The sequence below is a fragment of the Protopterus annectens genome, chromosome 8.part0, assembly GCF_019279795.1.
Source record: "Protopterus annectens isolate FY-2018-M chromosome 8.part0, PAN1.0, whole genome shotgun sequence".
Lineage (NCBI taxonomy): Eukaryota > Metazoa > Chordata > Ceratodontiformes > Protopteridae > Protopterus > Protopterus annectens.
In genome coordinates, this window is record NC_056741.1 from 597,379,870 (window position 1) to 597,407,591 (window position 27,722).

Consider the following 27,722-nt stretch of genomic DNA (forward strand, 5'->3'; position numbering starts at 1 on the left):
GGGGTTACCACAGCAGAACTCCGGTCTAATGATTGGCAGTGGATTTTTATGGTGCCAAGTTGCCAGCCCGACACCCAACCTTCAAGGAAGGCACACCCATTCACGCACACACCTACCTGCATGTCTTTAAAATGTCACTCTACCGTGGGGAGGACATGCAGGCTCCACACAGAAGGCGCTCCAGCAGAGAATCAAAACAGAAGAACATCTTGCTGTGAGGAGACCATCAACCGGTGCACCACCACAGTAATTTTGGGATAAAATTTTGGAATGAACTAAAAACAATAGCAGTAAAACTGGTCCAGCAATAGGCATACTTGTGGAGACATTACAAAATGAAGTACTTGACTGTATGGATTAAACATACTAGTATGGCAGCAAAAGATATGTGGGAAGGGACTAAAAAAATACAAAACCTGAGAAAATTGAATCTCTGCTATATGGATATTGATAGTAAGATACAGGCAGTTAACGTGTTTTTAGTTCCTTTAGTTTTATACACTGGTCAGTCATTTTTACATAACCCAATAAACCAGAAATGAAAGTTTAGATAAGAATTAGAGCTAAAGGATTTGAACTGTGTGGGAAGACAGCAAGAGTCAAGTGGGATAAACTTATTCTTCCAAAAGAACAGGTCGGATTGGGATTACACGAGTTGAAGGGGTATTTTTTTTATAGAGCAACACAGTTAAGGTTCCTATACATAGCACAAGCAGCTGAAAAGATTGGGGGGGGGGGGTCAAGTAACAGGGAAACAGTTTTGGATGCAGACCTTTGAGAAATTCATACAGAACACTGTATTCATAAAGCAGCAGAAGGCTTAACCAAGCCAGCACAGAAATGGGAGAGAGACTCTGCCAATAGGGATGACTGCAATTAAGAATACAGACAACAGGGGGAAGAATGCAACAGAGAAAACTGGCAAATAAACCAAGGTACTGGGAGCAAATAACTACAAAGGGAAAGGTAACAGAATGGAAGACGCCAAGAACTTATTTGGACTGCAGGCTAAAGATTGCCTTCCACAAAGGACAGTACAGGCAGAGAAATGGGGGGATCCTAAATGAAAGACCAGCACTGGTACAGTTTTTGGTAGAATCTAGAACAGAAGTTGTCATAGTACATCATATTAAATATTGCATAACTAAATCAGAGGAGATTAGGAAGAAATGGGAACAGACTAGACAAGCAATTCACATAAGCAATGTGGAACAAAATCTAGAAGAGTTTTATCTTTACCTGGGAGTGGTTACATATGTATTTTATATCACAAGCAGTCTTCAAAGAATTTTTTTTACTAAGACAGAAAATGTTGAAGGTGTGATGGGGCAGAAAGAGGTAGCCGAGAGTGTAATGGAGTTGGTAGACTTTAAAAAAAGGATTCCCCACAGACTGCTCTGTCAGAGATGCTGAGTGAGCAAGTTGGAATGACTATGGAAATGATTTTTTTAAACTGATAAACTCACTATGTCAAGGCAACGCCAAGGCTTTGATGGGTCCAATTATGATGGCCACCAAAAAGCAGTTACTAGAAAATGGAAATCAAAGTCTAAACCAACTTTACTAGAAGGTAAATTAGTTAAAACTTGTTGAACTAGGACCTTCAGAAAAGGGAAGGAGCAAATTACATAGGAAAAAAATGGAAGCGTGGGATCAATACATGCAGAGGCAGGAATGATGTTCAACATGATGAGCTATGTAATGGTCGACTGAATATATTACAAGTGATGTACAATGTTTGCAAATACAGTTGTATTGCACAGTTTGGAATGTATGTTTGCAAATGAGATTGTTTCACCATGGTTGTCACATGGCCTGTCATACATGATGATTTAATAAATGTCTCAAACAAAATATTTTCCAAAATAGAAATGAGTATTAACATTCAAATTAATGGCAAAGTTAAATGGGAAACCAGAATGTATGGAAAACCCTTTGAAACGTAATTAACAGAAGTTAGGAAACATGAAGGAAAGGTAGATAAAGTCCAGCTAGTACTTCATATTCTGCTGGGTAGGGAAGTGAATGACTTTGTAGGAGGCAGCAGTGGTACTTATACCAAGAGGAGGAAGATTCTCTTAATCCACGGTCAAGCAGACTCATTGTGATTCTGAATCATGGTTACAGATGACTGGCAAAAAAAATAATGGTAAACCCATTGCCAATATTGAAATATGGTGTAGTATGGTTTTATAGGAGGCAAACAATATTAAACAGTACTCACATAATTTGAAAGGATGCAGTGGACAAAAAATTGTTACTAGCTTTATAATCAGTTTGGATGCCAAAAGCAACACTCCCATTCAAATAAAAAAACCTAATCTTTCTATTGTGGTTGTACTTTCATTTTAAAATTCCCCCACCAAAAAGCAATGGACCCAAAATTGAGCCCTGGTGGACCACAGCATTAACTTTCAACTTCAAAATTATGTCCATTACACGTACCCATGGAAAGACTGAGGCTACAGGTTTCCAGAAACATTTGAAACCTTAACAGTTACAAAGGAGCTCAAGCAAGAGTGAAACATGGTACCAAGCTATCTAAAGCTTCAAGTCTTGCCAGAGTAACAAGGCAGGAGTTTCACCGTTACTATTTGCTTACTATGCAGGACAAGCAGAGATACAAGACCAACTAAACATAAATGGAAAAACACAACCGAGAAATGCTAACAATCCAGAACAGGATACAAAAATTTAGACATTTTACTAGTATAATAAAGAAAATTAGACAAAACCAAAGACTATAATGAGTATGCCCCAACACATGACTTGGGCAAAACTTCCTCCTTTTGTGTAGTTATGGCATGAGATGAGATGATTGGGAATCTGACAATATGAAAATATAAAGCTAGCACTATTTGCAACAGGAGAGAGTACAAAAAAATATAAAAACACCACACAACAGAACAGGGTTGTTAGGAACTAGATTTGGAAATTTACTACAAAGCCATGCAGTTAGATTCAACACTCTGAATGCACACCTAAATGGAAGTGGATGATGGAGTCCAAGGAGGTAACCACACGATAACATTAGCATTTGGTAATTTCACGAAAGGAACAAAGTGTATTCTTATCAAGCATGTCTTCTCTTTAAAACCAAGACCTCTGAAAATGATACAGCACAAAAGACAGTAAAAACTTTCACACTTAAGGCAGCACAGAATTACAGCATGGAGCGAACATCTGAGAAAATAGTTAGCCATGTGCATTATCCATAGATCAAGCAAAAATTCAGAATCTTTAAGTGTTTGTAAAAAATACATCTATATCCCTACGGGACTTGGTGTTTCCACAAAAGCACCACAGGTCGCAAATGGTATAGTTGAGAATGCAGTTCTTGAAAGTATATGCATTCCAAATGTATGGAGTCACTGCAGTACAAAAATGAACATGCCAAGTCTTAAACCTGGAAGAGACTGATGTCAGTAGACAACGGAATGCACTAAAAAGATTAAAGCGTTAACTGTTTTTTTCATTTTGTAGTTGTCACTTTAAATTCTAAGACAAATCATCAATAAGACAGATTAAAAACAATACTGAACTACTGAAGAGAAACAACTCCCTCGTTAAACACATATGCAAAGGATTCAGTATTGGAAATAAAAACACTGAAGAGGACACGGGCAGGGAACACACCCAAAACAGACATGTACTAAAAATATACCAACGTGAGATATCAAGTCACTGATCAGATGTCTAAGAGTGATAATAGTCAATAGCCAACACTAGTTTAGGTGTTTGAATTATTCTACATTGCTCTTTAAAAATCTAGAGAGTTCACGATTAAACAGAATGATTTACATTACTTTACATACATTACCCGTGCTTAAACGTTAAGCTTATGACAGTATTTAGTATTATAGAAACTGTGTGAAAAAGACGCAGAGACCAAGCGGCAAAATAAGGGGACCATGCTTTGCGAGTGCACAGTAATGGGAAGACAGTCAACTTACATGAGCAACATTTCAGATGACCATACAAGTAAATTCTCAACCACTTGCTGTTAATCTGAGATGAAGCCTTAAAAACAATTAATCTCTAAAATTTGGCTCCTTCATTACCTGAAGGATTTACTACACTAGGAGTCAACTTTCTTCCTACTGCTTTACAAACTACCAACATAAGCAAACCAGCTAATGCATTATAGGTGTGTCATGAGCTACCTCCCACCCAAAGAAACTGCACTGAAATAAACCATCCCCAAAAAGTTTGAGACATCCTCTGCAGCTCACCTTTGAACCCTTACAATTCGAGAAAGCCAACCACACTGCATACACCCCCCCCCCCAACCACTTCAAGAAAATTTGTGCTCAAATTGGTCAGTAAAGTATGTATTTGCTTGAACATTTTCATGTGGTAATAAGTCAAGGGACTTGAGGGGGCACCTAGGATGCTTGACCAACCTGCTGCCATTGTTCCATAATGTACTACTTGTTTTGCTTCTCCAATTTGGTACACAGTACCTTATCAATCTTGTTAACCATGGATCAGTTTGGATTATCTAGATTTATTATAAAGCTCAGTCCAAACAAGGCTCATCTTCCTTTCCAACTCCTTCCATTTAGTTACTAGTCCCTGCAACTGCAGAAATCCAATTTCACTTAAAAAAAAAAAAAAATTCAAAAATTCTCTTTTGCATTCCCCGTGTAATATGCACATCCTCTGTGGTCAGCCTCAGTAAGAAGCAGAGACCCTCAAAATCTTCAAAAGCTAGTTACGAAAACAAAATTGCCACAGATTCTAAAGACAACCACAAAGCATTCTATAGCCATGTCAAGAATCACAATGGCAACACTCAGATCTGCTCAGAGTTACAACATAATGGCACTAAATATACAGAAGTGATAACCAACATCCTAGCAGATAGGTTCAGTGCCAACCCCTGAACGACCCAACTCTATACCGGAAGAATGCCAACCCCTGAACGGCCCAACTCTATACCGGAAGAATGCAAAGTACCTGTAATCATGTCTGCACAGGTAAAAAAACCTCCAAAGCCAAGAGCACAGCACCCATGGGACCCGATAACATCCCAGGCTGCATTCTACATGAACTACAGAACGAACTCGCACCCCACTTAAGTTCCATGTTCAATCATAGCCTCACCTCAGGCTTTGGGCTCACTGAATGGAGCACAGCAACAGTTATCCCACTCCACAAAGGGGGAGCCTCCACAGAACCCGGGAACTACCGCCCCATTGGCCTGATGAGCCTGGTCTGCAAGGCTATGGAGTGTATCGTGGAACATATAAACAATGACATTGATAATCTCCAAACTCTGGACCCTACCCAGTTCGGGTTTGTAAAAGGCAGATTATGACTCCTAAACCTGATGGGACTTCTTTGAAGTGGTCACCAAAGCCACAGATGAGGGTAAGGTGATTCACACAGCCTATCTAGATTTCGCCAAGGCTTTCAACACCCACTCTGGAATTATAGACAAACTCACTAAACTAAGTATAAATCCCTATGTCACAAGATGGGTTGCCAACTGGCTCACCGACAGAACCCACACTGAAAGTAGCAGACTAAATCCAACTTCAGACCAGTGACAAGTGAGTACCACAAGGTTCAGTCCTAGGTCCTCTCCTGTTTGGTATCTACTTCTCTGAAGTACAGGCTAACAAAGTTCGCAGATAACTGCAAACTAGGAGCCATAATCAAAACTAACGATGTGGACATCCTACAAAAGGGCCGCACTGAGACAGATGCCTGGTATCAAAGCCATGGCCTCAAGCTCAATGCCAAAAAGTGCATGGTCATCCCTTTTGGTAAAAACTAACCATGAACTATCAACTTGGGATGACATGCTCGACAAGCCACGTTGCTTCACTAGGGACTGCTTGCACCCGTCACCCCTGGGTTTTCAAATACTGGCCAAGGCTCTTGCCTCCCACATAGTGCCTTTTTAGGCAAGGCTAAAAAAGACAAACCCACCCCCATAGACAACACAAAGAAAAAAAAAAAACCTAAGGGTAATGCTGCTCAACGCCAGAAGTCTAAACTTAAAGATGCACGCACTTGAGACTCTCCTCAGTATGGAGAATATAGATATCTGTGCAGTAACAGAAACCTGGTTCAAGGCTCCAGAGAGCACCCCAGCACTACCAGGTTATACTTCATACCATGCTTTCCGGCCCCAAAACTTGGACCAAACCACAAAAGGAGGGGGAGTATCCATATTTATCAAAGATACCCATACCTCCAGGCTAGTGGCACTGCACAAAGCTTCGGAGACCATCCATGTGCAACTAACAGTGGGCAAAACTGCCTTTCAGTTTGTAGCCTGCTACAGATCACCCTCCCAAGCACAGGAACCTCACTCTGCTTTCCTGAGAACATTGGAGAATATGAAGGTGTATGAAGGTGTTGCCAAACACTATTATATTGGGTGACTTCAACTACCCAAACATCGATTGGGAAAACTACTCAAGCCCAAACACCCTCGCCCAATGGTTCCTAGAATTTATAAACTCAAATGCTATGGAACTGGTCACCACTCCCACAAGAGGGGAAACCTACTGGATCTGGTCATCACCAACATGGGGTCTCTATGTACCACATCAGAGGTATACCGCTCATTGGTAAGATCAGACCATAAACAAATCTCACTGGACATCCATATTCCGTCTCCACCCACAGCCAAGGAAACCACGGTGAAGAACTTCTCAAAAGCAAACTTCACAAAACTGAGGTGAAATCCTTCAAAGCCCCTGGGCCAGTGGACAATACGGCCCAAAATGCAGAATCCTTTACAAAAGCATTCTATGGACACCTATAGGAATGTATGGAGCATGCTATCCCCAAATAAAACCAAGACTCACTCCTCCAAAGGCAGAAGACCTGTCTGGTGGACCCCGGCCATAAATAAGCTAAACAGAAAAAGAAAGCTACTACATGACGGAGCAAAATCCCAAAAAGGGAAGGCATCACTGATCAGTACTAGCAAGAAACTACAATCCCTCATAAAATATTCTAAGGCCAGCTTTGAAAGAAAAATTGCACAAGACACTAAAGATAATCACAAGGCCTTCTTTAGTCATGTCAGAAACCTGGGAGGCAACTCCCAGATATGTTCAGAGTGCAAAATGACAAAAAAATTCACTAAACCCACAGATGTTGCCAACATCGTGGCAGAAAGGTTCAGTGCAACCCCCCCCCCCAAAAAAAGAGCAAATGTCTATCCCAACAGTGTATAGCCTTCCTGAGATCACAGATTCACAGGAGAGCTGCCCTCTCCAAAGCTAAAAACACTGCATCAATGGGACCAGATGGTGTCCCGGGCTGCGTTTTACACGAGCTCCAAGAAGAACTAAACCCTCAAAGTCACTGTTCAATCTCAGCCTTACTACAGGATATGTTCCCAAGGAATGGCGTACAGCAACAGTGGTCCCACAACAGACCCCGGAAACCATCGCCCTATAAGCCAGATCTGCAAAGCTATGGAACGCATCATGGAAATCAAACACAAAGATATTGGGAACATCCACACACTGGATCCTACCCAATTCGGCTTCGTTAAGGGCAGATCTTGCCTCTTGAACCTGGTTGACTTCTTTGAAGCAGTTACCAAAACCATAGATGGAGAAGGTAGTCCACACAGCCTACCTGGACCTCACAAAGGCCTTTGACAATACTCCACTCTGGCATCATAAATAAGCTCACCAGCTTAAATATCAACCCCTATGTCACAAGATGGGTTGCAAATTGGCTCAGGGATAGAACCCACATGGTCAGAACAGCAGCTGCCATGTCAGATTCTAAACCAGTTACAAGTGGTGTCTCAAGGCTCAGTCCTGGGACCTCTCGTTTGGTATATATTTCTGCGAGGTACAGGAAAACACGGGTGGACTATGACTGCAAACTGGGTGCTATTTTCGATTCTCCGACTGACAAGCATCCTCCAAAAGGGTCTCTCAGAGACTGATAACTGGTGCCAGAGCCATGGCCTAAAGCCAAACGCCAAAAAGTGCATAGTCACCCCCTTTGGAAAAAAGTGCCCACAAATTACCACATAGGTGGTAATCCATTAAGTACGGAAGTAATTCGGGACTTGGGGACCCAAGTAGATAGCAATCTCTCCTTTGACAATCACGTTGCCAAAGTGGTTAGAAAGACCTTCTATATAGCCCACCTTATCATGAAAGGGTTCACATCTAGATCAAGAGAGGTCATTGTGCCCCTCTACTCATCACTTATCAGGCCCATAATTGAGTACAATGCCCAGTTTGGGATGTACCTTACCAGACACCTTCAGCAACTGGAAAGACCCCAAAAGTATCTCATCAAGGGGCTCAAACAGATGCCCTATGCAGTTCGGCTAAAGAAACTCCAGCTCAACTCAATTGCGTACCGCCTACTCAGAGGTGATCTGTCTCAGACATATAAAGCCATGTCCAACCCAGAATTAATGGACATGCTTCACCTCAGGAAATCTAAATCCCTTACAGCTACACGCTCCAGGGACCTGAACCTCAGCACAGAAATAAATAGGACATGCTGGAGGGACAGATTCATATCCCAGAGGCTCCCCTCACAGACCTTGACGAATGGATGGGAGATTGTAAGTTTACCCCTGGGATCTCTTCTGTGTCGCTGCTTGACAGATACAGTAAACGAACCTTAAAAAGGGCTACCTTCTGTGACCTACTATACAGAGGCAGTGTCAACTAATCTAAAAGGATGGCAAAAGCCAAACATACTCTGGCTAGGCTTACAAACGCCCTAGGGCAGATAGTCTAGTATCAACCTATGAACTACCACAGAGGCGGTAATCTACTTAACACCAAAAGTGCGACGAGACCTTGGGACACAGGTGAACAGTAGTCTCTCCTTTGATAATCACATCGCCACAGTAGTTAGGAAATCCTACATGGCACACATCACAACGGTTTCTCATGGGGGGGGGGGAGTTAATGCTCCCCTCTACTCATCAGACCCATTAGAGTAAAACGCCCCTTTTGGTATGTACCTCGAGACATCTACAACTGGAAAGGCCAGAGAAATACCTCACAAAGATGCTTACCAGCCACAAACAGATGCCCTACGCAGACAGCCTCAAAAAACTCCAGCTTTACTCTGTCGCATATCGCCTACTCAGAAGCGATATCCGTCTAACATACAAAGCTGTCAAACCTAGAGCTGTTGGACATGCTCCACACAGAAATCCCTCTGAGCTACACGCTCTAGGGACTAAACCGGAAATTCACCCCAGGGATCACTTCTGTGGCTCTGCTTGATAGGGGCACAGGAAAATAATTTTCTTGGGTGGCAAAAGCAAAGGTACTGCTTGGCTAAGCTTGTATAGGCCCCTAGGGCCAAGAGCCTAGTACCTGTGAACCTAACAAGGGTCTGTTCAATCTTATACCGACCACCACTCAAAGATTAGTAATAGGATCCAGGTGGTTTGGAGATTTACTTCAAGGAAATATGCTACCACTTTTGTACTAGAAAATATTGCTCTTTTTGCCCTTATGTACAAAAATTTTAGAAAACAGGAAAATTAGTGTTGGTAAAACCTGGTGAGATAACAGTAATAAAAGTATCTGTTATTAGATGTGATAGATCCACTTATATTCATCTACTAAAGGTTCTGCAATAAGGGTCAAATTTAATTCTCTTGTAACACTATTTTCAAGCTCACTGGCTATGGTGAGTAGTTTGGAGATCTCATTGTAGATCCAAGTACAAGACCAGGAAAAGACTTAATGGACAATATACCTGAACAAAGAAGAGTTTAGAATTATTCACGAAGGGCAGAACCCCATTAACCATATATAAAAAATGGAAAATAAAGAAATCTTTCAAAGTAGTACTAATAATTGCTGACAAGGTGGGTAACTAAACAAGTCACTGTGCATCCCCCCTGGCAATTTAAATGCATATCGGACAATGCAGGGCAGAAATGTTTTCCTCCTCAATTTTGTTAATGTGACTGATGGTAATTAAGGGTGCCCAAAACTTTCGCATGAACACAGATTTTAGCCATTTTAAATTGCCAACTGTATAAAGTAGTTTCAGCTGTACACAACTGGTTAATGCTGTACAGAAGCTCAAGCAACCCAAAGGTTGTTGTGACATAACTATAGCATCTAATGGGGGGGGGGGGGTAGACAACCACTCAGCATTTCAACTCAACACTGTTACACTCCAAACAAGAGTATGCATAATCCTCATTACTCCCATATTAACCCAAGCAGCACGCCAACAAATGCAAGTGTTTTTCCTCTTAACACAAGACCCAATAAGTAAAAATGACTTAAATAAGCAAACATCTCGCCTTTCTTTACAAGAAAGAGAAAAAAAAAAAAAAAAAATCAGTCCTGAATTGTACAGCACTGCCATTCACCAAAATTTTTATATCCAGCATATGGCATATAGTTCAGACTTGTGCAGACAGATTCAATTAAAAATAAAACATTCACACAACCTTTATACTGGATACCTATAAAGAAACATTGTTCTAATTAATCTCAGTCCATCTTTTGGCCCTGAAAACATGTAGTAGTATTACCACAAATGGCAGCACCTCCACTGCCATTACACTCAAATTGGAGAAAATTAAAATAGGGCAAATCAGAGTACAATTAAGTATTTTAAGGCTTACCTATATTAAGTACAATTAGCATCATAAAAACAAAAAACTGTACCCATAAACATATTCATGGGATTTTCAAGGTGCAATTCCATATTAGGAGTGACCCGGGTGCTGTACGCAAGGCCAAGACAAGCTAGTGAATACTTTTTGACCTCTCAAAAACTCATGTCACTTCCCCAGCAGCACGACACATACCCAGGATCTAGAATGCCAACATTCTTCAAAAACATTTGTATAAAACTGCATCTGACCACAAGCATTACTAAAATAGTGGCTAAAGAAAGCAGCTCCCCTGAGCTTTCAGCCCAAGCCCAACTCCTCTACATACTTCACATAGTACACAGTCTGAAATACTATCAGGTACCTATCAGACACTCACCTGCTAATACTAATCCTGGGCTTGACTCCAACTAGGAGTTATAACACTCCTGCTCTGAACACTGTTCTCATTTCCAAGCACCAAAACATTACATTTTTATTCAACACGCTTTATATGACTCCTCCTTTCAAAAGGATTTTTGTGGTGGCCCTACCAAGTTCAGAAAGCAATAGACAATACAGCTGTAAATACAAGGACACAAACAAAGCCATACCACCACAAGAAAATTACCAAATAAAATATCCATCAAGGACATACAACAGTTTTTCCACCAAGATGCATTTCCACCTTAGCTTCCCCAAGAACTCATTCAACCCCAACAGTATGCTTTATTACACTTTTAGGTATTTGTATTTCACTCCCACCACGATCATAAAACTAATCTCAAAATTAACAACTTTTCTGTGTACCATCAGTAAAGCAGCTGCACCGATTCCATAAACCCACTGAATCTTTTACAATATGCAGCCAAATAAACCTGATCACTGAAAGTAACTTCAGTAAACTTGGCATGGGAAGAAGATCTAGACAGGCCCGAAAAACTTGCAAAAAAAAGGTTTAGAAAGGCTACATTAACAAAGCTATTTCACTATTAAAGGACTCATAAGATGGTGCAACTCAAGCAGAAAAGCAAACACCAAAGCGTCACCACAAAAAGTCCACTGACTCTTACTGAATATTCTTAAACCACAACAGCTTCTCACTACTTTCATAGCAAACAAATGGAAATGTGATCTGCAATCATTAAACTAGCCTCTCAATGCATCATGGGCAAAGAAGCTTCCCAACAAGATCAGCATGTCTGCACCTTTAAAAGCATTCAGAAGTAGAAAAAAAAGTAAAGGAATAAATTAATAGTGAGCAGTTATGTTGATAAGTTTAGCTTGTGTACAACTTCAAAAGCAACAGTTTTCAGCTTCTGGCCCACAGCAGTCTTAACAAAACAAGTTTACAAAAATGACGTAGAAATTATAAAAACACTCTCAAAACTACAAATTTTTCAACACACATACAAAGACATATGTATATTTTCAGTATTTAAATTTTATCTATCCCTTGTCGACAAGATTAGTCCCACTATGTTAGGTGCCTCCTTTCAGGGAGACCCAAGGTGGTATTTATAAAATGGAAATGTGGCCAGGGCATTGAGGAACTTCCTTGTTCTTTTCCAACAGGCGCAGTGGGATCTTTTATATCCACCTACATAAAAATTGCCAAGTCAAGCAGATGGGACCTTAGGTTAATGCCTCATCCAAAGGACAGCACACAACTCCCCCCACGCTGCACTACAATGTCAGTGATCCACCTTTTTGGTGTAGGCATAAAACCACTCAGCCTTTTGCACTGAAGAGATGTGTGCTACCATGCTACACTACTGATGCACAAATGTACATATGGACAACTAAAATGAAACATTAAATGAACACATTTGTGTGGCAACGGTGGTCCCACTTCACAAAGGAGGTGCCTCCACCGACCCCGGAAACTACCGTCCCATCAGCTTGACCAGCCTGGTCTGCAAAGCTATGGAGAGGATCATAATGGAACTCATAAAGACATAGGGGACTTGCAGACATTGGATCCAACCCAGTTTGGCTTTGTCAAGGGTAGATCATGCCTTTTAAACTTGGTTGACTTTTTCGAAACAGTCACCAAGGCCATTGACGAGGGAAAGGCAGTCCACACAGCCTACCTTGACCTGGCAAAGGCTTTCGACAATACCCCACTCTGGTATCATTGAAAAACTCACCAGCTTAAAGGTAAACCCATACGTCACAAGATGGGTTGCAAACTGGCTAAGTGACCGAACCCACAGGGTCAGAGTTGCTGGCGCCATGTCAGACTCAAAGCCTGTCACAAGTGGTGTCCCACAGGGCTCAGTTCTGGGCCCACTCTTGTTCGGCATCTACTTTTCAGAAGTACAAGCAAACACAGGAGGATTATGGCTGACAAAGTTTGCAGATGACTGCAAACTGGGCACCATAGTTGAAAACCCATCTGACAGATATCCTTCAGAAGGGTCTCAGACAGATAACTGGTACCAGAGCCATGGCCTAAAGTTAAACGCCAAAAAATACATAGTCCTACCCTTCGGGAAAAACAAGGTTACCCCTAGTTGCCATTTAGGTGGCAATCCACTAAGCACAGAAGAGGTTATCAGGGATCTGGGGACCCAGGTTGACAGTAACCTTTTGTTTGACACTCACGTTGCCAAAGTAGTTAGAAGACCTACATTGCCCACCTGATCATGAAGGGATTCACATCTAGATCAAGGGAAGTCATCGTTCCCCTGTACTCATCACTCAGACCAATGATCGAGTAGAATGCCCCATTCGGAATGCATCTGACCCGCCACCTGCAGCAATTGGAAAGGCCCCAAAAGTTCCTCACCAAAAGGATAAAGGGTCTCAAAAATATGTCTTATGCTGCCCGACTGAAGGAACTCCAGCTCTACTCAGTCGCTTACAGTCTGCTCAGAGGTGACCTGTACCTGACATACAAGGCCATGTCCAACCCGGAATTAATGAACATGCTTCACCTCAAAAAATCTAAATCCATCAGAACTACAAGGGCAAGAGACTTAAACCTTAACACGGCTATTAACAGGACGTGCTGGAGGGACAGATTCATCACCCAGAGACTCCCTATGCTGTGGAACAAAATCCTGGTACATGTGAGGCAGAGTACCTCACTGGCTTTGTTCAAGAGAAATCGTGACCAATGGATGGGAGATCGCAGGTACACCCCAGGGATAACCTCAGTGTTACTGCTTGACAGAGGCACAGCAAAATAATGGTTACAGTATCAGTCAAACTAAAGGGGTGGCGAAAGCCACAAAACTCTGGGCTAGGCTTGGCTTATAAATGCCCTAGGGCAGATAGGTTCAAACACCACAATACTTCCGCCCACACAATTTGGAGGCATGACCCTACTAACTTGCAAAGTGAATGACATCGTTCAGCATTTTGTCTCAAAAGTATCAGCAAGCAATAATACAAAAATGTTCACTTCCTAAGATGTTCATGCACATCATGTACAGGTAAATAAGCAATGACAGAATGCTCAAAGAAAATCCTGAGAAGACAGATTATCACTTCACAGGAACATTTCAAACAGTATAGCTTGCAGTGCCCCAACCCAATGTCACACTGTAAATAAGGGACTACCTTCTGAAAAGCATTTGCACTGGTCACTTCTATACACAACATCCAACTCAAAGCAGGAAGACTTTAAACAAGTCACAAAAATGCTGCATTTAAAATTCTTTCCAAATTAATTCCCATATCAAGGCCTATTTGGGATTCTAGCAACTTTATGCCCTTGATCTACACTGAACTTGTTTCTCTATTCATCCACATCCTTCAAAGATATGGACCGATTTGAATTTGGAGTTAATCTAAACTTTGTTCAGGTGCCTTTGGAACAAAAAGGAAAGTGTGCCACATCTTAACGATACATCCAATACTAAATTCCGAGTTGCAGTGTGTCACTGCTCCAGGTGGCAAGTAGATTCAGAGGACCACACGGTGTCGGCAAAGTAAAGAACCACGATCCCAAATCAGCAATTTGGGCTGTTTATAATTGAAATAGCAATAGGAGATGATTTACAGCAAATCAATACACCTCCTCTGACCTTCAATATTCAATGCGTATAGCTGATACATCCTCCTTCAACTCAACGCATTTGTTACCAGAGACAGGTGAACTCCACAGCCTTATAAAACAGAACAAAAGCTGCATCCTGAAACAAAGCCAGCATGCACAGTTTCTCGTCTGAAAGCGAGATGAGAAATGTTCATAGTAAATGCCGTGACACCAACAAATCTTTATACTAAAACTGTCTGATTTTTTTGTAATTTGTTCAAGGCATGAAGAATTATAGTATCACAAGTCTCAATTAAACATACACCACATAACACTACCAGGTAAGCAAATATAAAATACAAGGAAACAAGAAATGTATGCATTGCCATAATTTTACAGTGAAGACAACAGTAGCAGTGTAATGGTGAAATACTGTTTGTCAAGAAGCATGACAAATGTATCCTCACAAAATATAGACTTCATTTATTTTAACTTGTGCATACTACTAATAGGCTACAAATGCAGGAGCTGCACAAACGTTGCTCAACTATTCAAATAATTCAGCTATACACTCCACTCTAATATGCATTAATGAAGATAGCCCTATAACTTCCTCAAAATTTGCCCTGTTAACAGCATTTTACCTCCGACTTTGTTCATAACCTTACATCATGCAAATAATAAACCATACAACAGAAAAAAATCTGAGTTATGTTAAAACAGTTACTAAATTGTGGTTATTACAGAGAGATGGGATAAGGAATGGCATTAAGACTACTGCTTTAAAATACTCAAACTTGAGATTGATCATTTTATAAAAGGTGGTTGACAGATCACAAACAGCGAATATCAGTAAGATTGTAAAAATCTAAAAAACACTTCCATCCACCAAGATGAATATCTGGTCACTTGTGGACATCTAATCCCCCTTAAAGTTAAAATGAGCTTACAACAAAACAAAGCTAAAATAACACTTTTATAATTATAATAATGAAAAGAAATATACCAATAAAAACAAAACTGGCTCAAATCAAAAGAAGCAATCACGTTTACATTTAGCTATATCGAGGTTAAATTTTAGTCAGGCTATTGACATCAAATCTAGCTGTTGCAATCGTACACTCAAAAATATACGCCGACATACATCCGGTCTACGGGTCTTTGGACAATTTCTAATCAAGTGATGCTCACGATCTTAATACATAAACTGTCCCATCCTGAACATGAACATAAGCATTGTACACATTCAAGACTACACACGGTAACACTTAGCAAACACAAAACGAATATTTAAGCAAGACATTACCATATCATCCCCTACTAAACTCGTGCGCGACACGCTAAATCAAAACATTTCAGCGTATTAAAATGCAGTTTGCAGGTGAAGCATCTATTCTATACCCCTAAGAGGCTGCATCAGCAAAACACATTCACCGATGTTCACTTCCTGCGCAACCAGCACGCAATGCACCTGATGATGAGCGGCTACTTTAACTTCAAGCCACTTCTACAGATTTGAACACATACTGCCAATATACATTTAACGTTACGATGCTATAATCTTGTTTACAATAATTCATTGCTCTGTGTGTATATCTTCATTAATGGGTTATGTCGACCCGATACTATACTACAAATATTCCACTCTAGGTGACCGCAGTTAGAAGCGAGCTACTTCAAGTACGTAACCAAAATAAACTCAAGTTCTCGTTCACTAACCAAAGTAGGACAAATCCATCCACCGATGTCAAAGACAAACCGCCAACAAGTACTCCATTAAACGACTTCATTTCTCCCAATATTCAAAACCGGAGACGAAACTGTTAGCTGTAGGACTACTCAAGACTGCAAACGACAGACACCCCCGCCTACAAAACACTATCAGTGTCCAACACAGTAACACGCTTCATACCATGCCTTGTATAAACTCAATCGCTTTAAAACATAAAGTAAAACGTCTTTAAACAGTTACCGAGAATTTGCGCTCTTCAAATGTACGTTTACAAACCAGCAAACTCGTAAGTCGCCTCCAATACTACAGGTGTGACAGTAAACTTAACAGTTACGTTAGACTGAAGCATTTTTACCCAATATGCACCCAAACATCCACATTGCTATTGTCATCTCTACCACATTGTGCAGTAAAGCTAGCTATTTAGAAACAAGACAATGAATACAACTTTCACCTGTAAGAACACAGCCCAATATCAACATAAGCTCTTCCGAGTTACTCCTACTCAAATCTTCAGCTTTAGTTTGTCCTCCTACCCAATTTATCCCACAACACGACCTACAATTTTAAAAATCTACATCCCTCCCGATCACGCCTATAAACTATTCCCTATTTTTCACATCTCTCTTGTTTACTTCCCATCAACACACCCCCAAACCCAACCCATGAGGCCGGTCCAAAGCCTAAGGCCCGCCACTAGCTACTAGTAAGCGTCACGAGTCACAGCTGACAGCAGGCAACTCATGGCGAACAGTACGGTCTAGAAGCACAACACCTTATCCAACAAGAAGAACAGCTGTTGTAATACTACAACAAAGATCAAACCAGACTTGCCAGCTACTATTCGGGCCCAGAGTGCCAGCAGAACCCGAAAATGGCGGTTCGCGCTGTACTGGGTTACCCTCCTTCCTACTGCCGTGACTCGGGGATCTAGCTTCATTTGCACCGGTATTTGCCATATCAACAACACTCACCCTTACACTCTTTAATGTATACAATTTCTCCACTCAGTTAAGTCTTTTAAAAGTAAAGTCCCAACATATATGCCCCAGTATCAATAACTTACCTACAAATACTGCTCAACTCTATACTCCAGTACCGGACACAGACGCCATCTTACACCAGCAGCAAACAGGAGACACGGCAAACCTCGCGATGTCTGGTAAACGATCTTAGTCAACACTTCCGCAAAAGCGCGCGCATCTTCAGCTAACTTTATTGACGTTGTTTTAACTTTAAAACCGGAAGCTGTAATGTTTGCATGGTAGTTGTATATCAGGTTATAATTATCCTTCATTTCATGTAGGATCAGTATAGGTAGAAAATTGGTAAAGAGTATAGTTTGATATATATTTTTTATCGATTTATTTATTATTTGTAGTTCTTAATCTTGTAGAAAGTAAGTGGTTCGAATTTATCATACTGTTTCTTTTATTCAAACTGTTCTGACAGAGATTGAATTATTGTTTATTTTGCTGAATGATATTTTTGTCAATACCGTAATAGCTTTGTGCTCTTTGTATTAAAGAGTATACTGTTCGCATTTCGGGCATCAAGTAGTGGATGAAACAATCCCACAGAGCACCTCTTGTCCCTTTGATATGACTTTCTTCCGGTTGCTTTGTCCTTGCCCTTTGAAGTACTCTAAATTGCTACTACATTTTCAGAGATGACATCCGTACTGTATATAGTTAGGATGGAAGTATTAAAGAAAGTACCTACCCATAAGGCTAATAAGAATGGATGTATATCTGTTACTGCTATAATAGTAAATGTCGTGGAGGTTTCCAGTCAAGTTCCTAAGTGTTTTTGTTATTGTACCTGTAGTACCTCTTAACTGGCCCTGATTTTGACTCTCATTTTAGCTCTGTCTTTCTTAACACCGGTCCCTTTTAGACGAAAGGTGATTCGTAGGTGTGTATTAGGCTAATGGCCCTGGAGCCTTTACAAGCCTAGCCCATAGGATTACCATGGCATCGTGCCGCCTGACCTTAGTTTCCAGTGCCTCTGAGTAGAGCCACTGGAGTGATCCCCGGGATGAATTTTCTAATTCCCATCCACTCATCAAGGTTTCTCTTGAAGAGGGCCAGTGAGGTGTTCTGTTTGATATGTATGGGAAGTATATTCCATAGCATAGGCAGTCTCTGGGTTATGAACCTGTCCCTCCAGCACGTTCTGTTGATTGTGATAATGAGGTTGAGGTCTCTGAAGCGTGTGGTGTGGAGGGATTGGGATTTCTTTAGATGTAGTATTTGTAACAGAGCTGGGTCAGACATGGCTTTATAAGTCAAGCAGAGATAACCTCCAAGTATTTTTTTTTTTCTAAATATAATCTATATCTAAACACTAGCTCCCTTTCCAAACTCTCTGTATATCTAAATATGATCTTTCTCTAAACTACCATTAAATTAATGTATCTCCATGATAACAAATATTACAAAATTCTCTTAAGTATGTATTGCAAATTCTACTTGTGCAGCCTTTTTACCGCTGTAGCACCACAAAAGGTTTTGTTGATATAATTCACATTTAATACTTGTATTTGTTTATATGCCAATGTATTACTTGGAGTCTTTCTCCCTGGGCCTCCACTGAAAATGGTCACATGCCCAGCTAGACTTTCCTGGTAAACAAATGTAAAAATAAATAAAATAAAAACACCTTCTGTGTTCAGTGGACTATCATCGGTGTGGTAGTTCATGGGAAGTGAGTTTGTCCCAAAGGGGATGACATATTTTTTGGCATTGAGCTTAAGGCCATGGTTCTGACACCACTCGTTGGTCTCATGGAGTCCTTTCTGTAGGATGTCAACATCACTTGGGGAGTTGATAATGGCACCCAACTTGCAATCGTCTGTGAACTTTGTCAGCCAGAGTCTCTTCATGTTGGACTGCACTTCTGAGAAGTAGATACCAAACAGGAGAGGACCCAAGACCGATCCCTGTAGGACTCCACTCGTGACTGGTCGGCAGTCTGACTTGGAGTCACACTGTGGGTTCAATCTTGTGAGCTAGTTTGCAACCCACCTAGTGATATAGGTATTGATCCCTAGCTTAGTGAGGTTTTCTATGATTCCTGAGTGGGGAATGGTATCAAAGGCTTTGGCCAGATCAAGGTAGGCTGTATGAACCACCTTGCCTTCATCCACAGCTCTGGTGTCTGACTCAAAGAAGTTGAGCAGGCATGATCTACCCTTCACAAAACCAAACTGTTTGGTATCCAGAGTTTGGAGATTCCCTATGTCCTTGTTTATTACGTCCATGATGATGCATTCCATAGCTTTGCATATCAGACTTGTCAGGCTAATGGGGGCAATAGTTCCCAGGGTCTGTAGTCGCTCCTCCTGTGTGGAGAGGGATGACTATAGCAGTGCACCATTTGGTAGGGACAAAGCCTGAGATGAGGCTGTGATTGGACAGGGCACACAGGTCAGGTGCCAGTTCACTCTGTAGTTCATGTAGAACACAGCCAGGGATATTGTCAGGTTCCATAGAGGCTGTATTCTTGGCCTTGGACAATGCTGTTTTTACCTGTGCAGCAGTAATACTGGGTGCCTGGCAATCTACTGGTATTGTGATTGGTACTTTGGGGGGGAGGGGAAAAGTTGGCACTGAGTCTGTCAGCCAGTATATTGGCAATATCTGAGGTACCATTGTGCAGTAGCTCAGAGCAAATCTGGGTATTGCTGTGGAGGTCCTTTACATAACTATAGAAGGCTTTGTGATTGTCATTACTATCTGCTGCAATTCTGTTTTCATAGCTAACTTTGGAGGATTTGATGAGGGATCTCAACTTTTTGTTGAGGCTGATAAGGGAGTTTTTCCAGTCTTGGGACTTCTCCTTATTCCGCATCAGTTTCCCTCTTCTGTTGTAGAGTTTGTTTATGGCAGGGAACCATGAGATTGGCTTCCTTTTTTTTGGAGGAGAGCGTCTTGGTTCAATTGGGTATGGCGAGATCCATGCATTTGTGTACGTGTTTATACAGAGCATTGGTGTATGAGTCGGCGATCATGCAACTATTCTCCATTTGCATGGGTGCTGTGAAGTTAGCCACCTCTGTTCTTAGGAGCCCATAGTTAGCTTTGGAGAAGTTTTTCATGGTAGTTACCTTTGCGGGGGGGGTTGCATTTTCAAGGTGCTTAGTTTGTGGTTGGATCTAACCAGGGAGGACTTTACTACTGGTGTAGAGCAACGGTCGCCCATGTTAGTTATGACCAGGTTAAGGATGTTGCTACCTCTATTGAGGGTAAAAACGAGCTGGTCCAGGGCATTGGAATTAATGAATTCCAGGAAACATTGGGCAAGTGTATTGGTACATGAGTAGTTTTCCCAGTTAATGGAGGAGTAGTTGAAGTCGCCCAGTATGAGTGTGTTAGGGTGGACCCCAATATTCTCCTGGGTGCTTAGGAATGTGGAGTGAGTGTCTTGGGACATGGTTGGGGGCCTATAACAGGCTACAACCTGAATCACTGCCTTACCCAATGTTAGCTGCACCTGAAGTATCTCTGATGCATTATGTTGGGCTACCAATCTGGAGGTGTGCACATCCTTTATGAATATGGAAACACCACCACCTTCTGGGGCCAAAAGGTGTGGAATGAGTTATAGCCTGGTAGTGCAGGGGTGCTTTCTGCTGCTTTGAACCAAGTCTCTGTTACAGCACAAATGTCTATGTTCTCCATTTTAAGGAGTGCTTCGAATGAGTGCATTTTGAGATTGACTTCTAACATTTAGCAGCATTACCCTCAGATTGCATTTGTTTGCAGCTGTGATGGTGGTAATTTGGTTTTTGGAACACCATCTGAAAAAGGCACTATAGGGGTGGCAAGAGCCTTGGCCAGTATCTGGAAGCCCAGGGGTGACAGATGCAGGTCATCTCTGGCAAAGGATCCAGGTCTGTCAATCATGTCATCCCAGGCAGACAGATACTGGATTCCCTTCGAATGACACCAGAAACTTAGCCAATTTTGAAATCAATCATTTTCTGCTTGTACTGTGGTATCATTCTGGGTGATGGTAGGATGCTGCTCAGGGCTAGGGTCATACCTGCCTGGGCTACGTAATCCGAGAGCTCCTCCATGTCTCTTTTCATGTAGTCCAGGGAGGTATGTCTCAGGTCATTCACACCCACATGTACAATGACAGAGTCATATTTGTACCTGTTGAGGGACCCGAGTGCATGCATTATATGAGGGATCCTGGCACCTGACATGCAGCCGACTGTTACTTTCTCCTTATTCAGCCTAGTGAGTGGGACATCAGTGTGCCTCACTATCGAGTCACCTATGACTAGTGTGCTGAGCATGTTGTTTTGCCTTAGGGGCTTTGGTTGAATGGCACACTGTTTAGGAGAGTTGTGTGTCTCTTGATTAGTGTTGTTTTATGGTGGTCGAGTGCGTTTCTGCCTTGGAGGTCTCTGCTGTTTGGGCAGATTTTTAGAGAGCCTTCACGAAGGTGGGTGTGTGGTTTTATGTGAAGGCAGTGCTGGTGTGTGTTCTGGAGGGGCTATGTGTTCCATGTGGTATGGTGCAAGTGATCTTTCTCCTCTTGACCAGCTATTCCAGTCTTTGCTTCCAATTTGGATATATAAGTGCATCTCGTGCAAGTCTGAGCATTGGGAGGTAAGAGGAGAGGGTTGTCGGTGTACATTAGGCAGTTGCTACATTGCCTCAAGATGCCCAAGTTCACCAGGTTAATAGGAGAAAGCACAGGGAACTGACCTTTAGACATGCCTGGAGGGGTGGGCATTAATAATAAGTACTGGAGCTGTTTCCTTGTAGAACCTTTAGTGATGGCAGCACTTTTGTGTGCTATAGTAATTGCTACAGGAAGTCTGGTATGGTAAAGTGCTAGACTAAAGCTAGTAAAAGTGCAGGAGAGGAGAGAATTAGCAGATCTAAGGGAAAAATTGAAGAGCAGACTTTGGCACCTTTCAGGAGCTTACAAGCAGTCCTGGATACAGCAAATGTGTGTCTGGACTAAACTAGTTACAGGAAAGGCAGGAAATGAGTGCAGTGCGGGCTTTTAAACCATAAAGTTGAAAGAGATGGAAAAACTGCCCAAACGGCCAATAAACTACAAAATCTGGGCCAGAAACCACTCCTTTTGTGTTAGGCTACCTAGTGCTTCCACTCCCACTGATGAGCTAGAGGGCTTCCCTCCAACACAGAAATTGTAGTTTATTGGCCGTTTGGGCAGTTTTTTCCATCTCCTTAAACTTTCTGGTCTAAAAGCTTGTATTTGCACTTTTCCCGTCTTTCCCGTAACTAGTCTAGTCCAGATGCAGACTTGCTGTATCCAGGACTGTATGTAAGCTTCTGAACTGGTGAATTTTACTTAATAATGACAATAATTGAGCTGAATACTTATTTTACTTCAGAAAATATATATTAATTCACATTCTCTAATTCTGTTAATGTCTTAAGTTCATAGAACTAGTATTTTAAAAGTGTCCCTGATTCTGTTGAGATTTGTCCCTGATTGGTTGAGAGCTATGGACCTGTATTGAAGTTTGGCCATAGCTCTCAAGGAATTAGGGTCAAATCTCAGCAGGCTTTGGGGAAAATCCAGAAATAACCCAGGGGCGCTTAAATGTTAGCACCATTAAACTGAAGCATTGACACAATAAGAAAATGTGAATTAATATTCATTTTTTTTGCAGTAAAAGATTTCTGTAATTCTGATTGTTGTCATTATTTATTTAAGTGTAGTGTACCACCTTTTCTCCAAAATCACCAGTTTTAGGATGGGAATTAGCTCTCAGCTGTCCAAATTTTCACGGAATGCCCACATTTTTGCCTCATATTTTTGGCCCGTTCCACACAATGTCTGTTTTTCTAGCAAATCACTTAAGATTGATGTCACTAAGTAATAACATACATTTGACTTTAAGACTTCATATCCTTCAGAAAATGGATGGAAATACAAATAGTGTTATTCTAGAGACTTTCTAAGTTCATAAGAGCAATAATTAAAAATTGTCCCTATTTTTGGGCCTGTCCTCTCCCCCCCCCCCCCACCATTATTTTAGGCTTTGTCCGGATTTCTTGCTATAAGAAGTTAAGGGGTAAGGATAGCATTAAGAGGGACAAAACTAAAGTCGAAGTCAAAATCTGGGAAAGTTAAAAGGTGTGTCAGTGGCCACACTCTACCACCAATAGGTACACATACAAAAAAGGTGCACTTCAGAACCTGCCACTAGACCATGAAGTTCATAAGATGAAATAACTAGGCCCCTTTTAAAAATGAGTATAAACTACAAATTGAAGCAAAAACAGGGGTGGGGACATAAAAAGTACAGCAAAAGGACTGAAAGCTATACCACACCTCCATAAAGGGCAAATGAATGGAAAACAAAAGCACATTACCATGGTGAGATGACACAAGTTAAGACTTCTGAAATAAACTCGTCTGATGTTCAATTACAGCCTTAAAATAACTAGACTTTTCAGTAAATCACGCTTTGGTCATCATCATCTTTTTGAGTGCAGTGATATTTTTATTATGAGATCCATCTTACAAATTCATTCTACCAACATTCTTGGTACTTTTAATGTAGTACAGCAGAAAAATGAAGACACACTGCAAATATGAGTTGCATCTGGTAGAGTGGAAATCAGGAGGTGCAAATTCCCACAGTATCTCTTATTGGAGATGATGACATAAGAGCAAATGCATTAAATGTCTTTATTTAATCTTACTAAAAAATAGAACATTTTCACATTTCTTTCATTTCCTAGAGATTATACTGTAAAGATGATTAATGGATATAATGTTATTAAGTTTGTACAAACATATAAATGGCTGCATCCGGGCTGCCAACCAGAAATAAGCCAAAATCAAACACCAAAAACATACGAGCACAGGCAAAGAGAAGGGGGTAGGGGAATCCTAAGTGAAAGAGATAATTAGGAGGGCATATAAAATACTGCTTAATAACTAGGAATCAATCGGTGGAGGTCAGAAGAGTTTGTGAAGAAAGACTGGACAAGTAATTCAAAAGGAAACAACAGGATGACAGATGCACGGCTCCCAAACACGCAACAAAGTCTAAAAGATTTAGGATTTTTGCTTGGAACTGCTTGAATAGTTATTTGTTATACCCCAGGCAGACTCCAAATAAATTTTCCTTGGGTGTAAGCATATGTCTGGGGAGTTTAATAAGTTGCCAGACTTCAAAAATTCCTTACAGAGTATTTTTTCAGAAACATCGGATGACCATATGGGTGCAACTAACAAACTTTTTTTTTTCTTTTTTTTTTGAGCTAGGATACAAGATCTGAATTGCTTAGACACAGTAAGGCCTCATTAGATTTAATTGTAGTTCTAGTGGCTGCCAAAAAAAAAATACTAAAATTTTGAAATTAGTCTAATCCAACTGTATTTGAAGTATTACATTTTGTAACATAGATTAAATACTTGGGAGTGAGATCTTTAGAAAAGGGTGAGAGTAAATGACGTGGACAAAATGGAAATTGTGGGAACATTACACACAGAATGTGAGGAATGAGATTTAAGTTAAGGCAGGAAATGAGCAATTTATGTAATATTGGCTTGCTGATAGATATGCAAAAAATAAAATATATTACATATAAAGTTTGTAACTAAAATTAACATATTTTTTTTTTGTAATATAAATCTGTGTTTGTCAGTATCTTAAGTGATTACTCAGTAAAGGTGTTGAAATTAGTCTAATGCCAAAATAAAAAAAATCCCACTGGTGGAATCCTAACCTTAACAGGGTACATAAAAGAAACAAGTCATGGCCAAAATCAGAAAGAGCGGCAATCAGAGACAAGAGTTCTCTGATTCAACCAAAGAAGAAACTAAAAGGTCTAATAAAGCCCAGAAAGGCCAATTACGAAGTCAGGGTGCATTACAGGCTAAGGACAATCATAAGGCCTTCTTCAGATGTGTCAGCAACCATAAATGTATCACTAAGCAGTGTCCAGAACTGATGGTAAGTGGCACAACCTTCACTGACCAGAGTGACATTTGGATCTAACTTCACTCCCCTCACTACCCCCGGTGAAATCCCTTCTAGCATATCTCCTCCAGCTGTCAAGAGGGAGCAGGTCCTGGCAGTGTTTGCTAATGCCAAAAATACTACAGTTGGCCCTGAGAATAGCCCTGGTTGCCCCCTAATTAGCCTAAAACATGACTTTGCAGGACCACTGGAGGCACTTTTCAGCTACAGTCTCAAAACAGGTTTAGTACCTGGTGAATGGATGGCCGCAATGGTTATCTCGCTCCATAAGGGTGGACCATCAACCAACCCCTGGAACTACAGACTCAGCAGTCTGACAAGTCTAATATGCAAACCCATGGAATGAATTATCATGGAGATGATCAACAAGGACATTGGCAATTTACAGACTCTGGACTCATCCCAGTTTGGCTTTGGTAAAGGAAGGTCTTGCCTACTCAACCTAATAGACTTTGAGGGGGTTACAAAGGCTATGGATGAGGGGAAAATGGTGCATACTTCCTTCCTTGAACTGGCCAAAATGTTCACTACAGTACTCACTCGGGTATTGTTGACAAACTCTCAGAACTAGGTATAAATCCCTACATGACTCACTAGATTGATGGCTGGCTGACTTACAGATAGGACCCAAGAAGTCAGGATTGGTGAGGCCTCTTCCACCAGGAGATCCTTCACCACTGGAGTACTCCAGGGCTCCATGTTGGGCCTGATCTTGTTTGGAATCTACTTCTTGGAAGTCAAGGTTAATGTCAAAGGCCTCTGGCTCACCAACATTGCAGATGGCTGTAAATTGGAAGCTATCGTAGATTCCCTCATAACACCAACATTCTACATGAGGGTTTGACAGACAATTGATTGGTGCCAGAGCGATGGATTAAAATGTAATATGAAGAAATGTATTATAGTGCCCTTTGTGAAACAGTCCTCCAACACTAATTAACTTATTGGTAAAACACTCCCAAGAGCTGATCCAGTAGTCAAGGATCTAAGAGCATATGTAGATAGTAATCTGGCCTTAAACCAACACATAGCCAAGATAGCAAGAAAATCATTCTATAGCACATAGCAAGGGTATGGCATCCAGGTCCAAGAAAGTTACAGTACCACTCTACTTAGCACTTATTAAGACATATCATTGTGTGTAGTGCCTCCTTTGGCATGTATCTAACCAGACACTTGCAACAGTTGGAATGCCCTCAAAGATTTCTCACCAGGAGAATCCGGAGTATAATTACCCTGTCCTACACAGATCGCCTTAAAGCCCTATCTCTCTCCTCAGTCTTCTACAGGTTACTGAGAGATGATCTACACCTGGCATATGAGATATTCTCAGATGCAACTCTAACAGATCTCTTGCACATGCTCAAAACAAACAGCACCAGGAACACCAGATCCAAGGACTTGAGTTTTGCCTACGACATAAGTAGAACATGCTGTAGAGACTGATATGTGTCTCAAAGGATCCCTACACTAAGGAATAAGCTCCCCATTCACTTGAAGCAGACTTTATCCCTGACACTATTCAAACAAAACCTTGATCATTGGATGACAAATCACAAGTTTACCCCCTGGCCTGGTCCCCATATATCTGATGGACAGAGGTTGCCAGTAAGTAAATTAATCTATCATACCACCCACATAACCCTTAGCTGTCTCCTTACTAACATACCCTACCATATAGACTTCTGAGGTGCTTGGGAACAAAACTGGGTTGGGTTGCGTGGCTAGGCTTCTAAACACCCTCCTGGTCATTTGCCTAGTAAAAACAGTAGTCTGACATAGGTGTTATAAAAATAGTTTTAAGTAATATTTTGACTCTAAAAAGAATGACATATATTTTTTATTTATTTTTCATTTGAAATCAAGGGCCACAAAAATCTGTAGAATAGTAGTAAAGACCAAGATTGAAGAGCTGAATGATTCATTCCTGAAACTCTGTGGCATAAAGAATGATAAAATGAGAAGCAAACGTCTGGCAAATTTTATGGTTCATGTGAATATGTGTAAAGCAGCAAGATTCTCAGGCATTTAAATAAAAGAGCATACAGGAGCTCTGGATATGCCTAAAATTAAACTGAAGCAAAATGAAAAAAAAAAGCAAAAGGTTTTGGTGCATTTAATAATGTGAAACACCACATCAGTAAAATGCATGGGTTTGATGGAAACGTTGAAATAAGGAGTTTCAGTTGAACATTCTGTGCTGTGGGAGGTGTAGTTACATTCTTGAAAGCAGAAGTTGTCTGCTTGGGAAAAAAACAGTGGAAATGCTGTGCTTTATTCAACTGTTTTTTTTTCAGAAATGGATGCACATTCTAAAAATAATAAGGAATGTCTCACCACACTACTTTTCTTTGCACTACTACTATCATTTTATTCTTTGCAGTTATTTACTATTTACTTTTCTGCTTGTATTTCTTTGTCTGGGTTGCAGATTAAAATGTTT

General features: G+C 40.9%; 1 protein-coding gene across 1 annotated transcript in view; it reads right to left on the reverse strand.

Annotated features, from left to right (window-relative positions):
* The window catches only part of HUWE1 (HECT, UBA and WWE domain containing E3 ubiquitin protein ligase 1), a gene marked incomplete in the record, with an annotated part of 5,008,559 nt that extends 4,991,098 nt beyond the window's left edge, over nt 1–17,461 (reverse strand). Inside the window, 1 exon segment of the mRNA XM_044079288.1 lies at nt 17,360–17,461.
* Nucleotides 17,462–27,722: the final 10,261 nt, after the last annotated feature.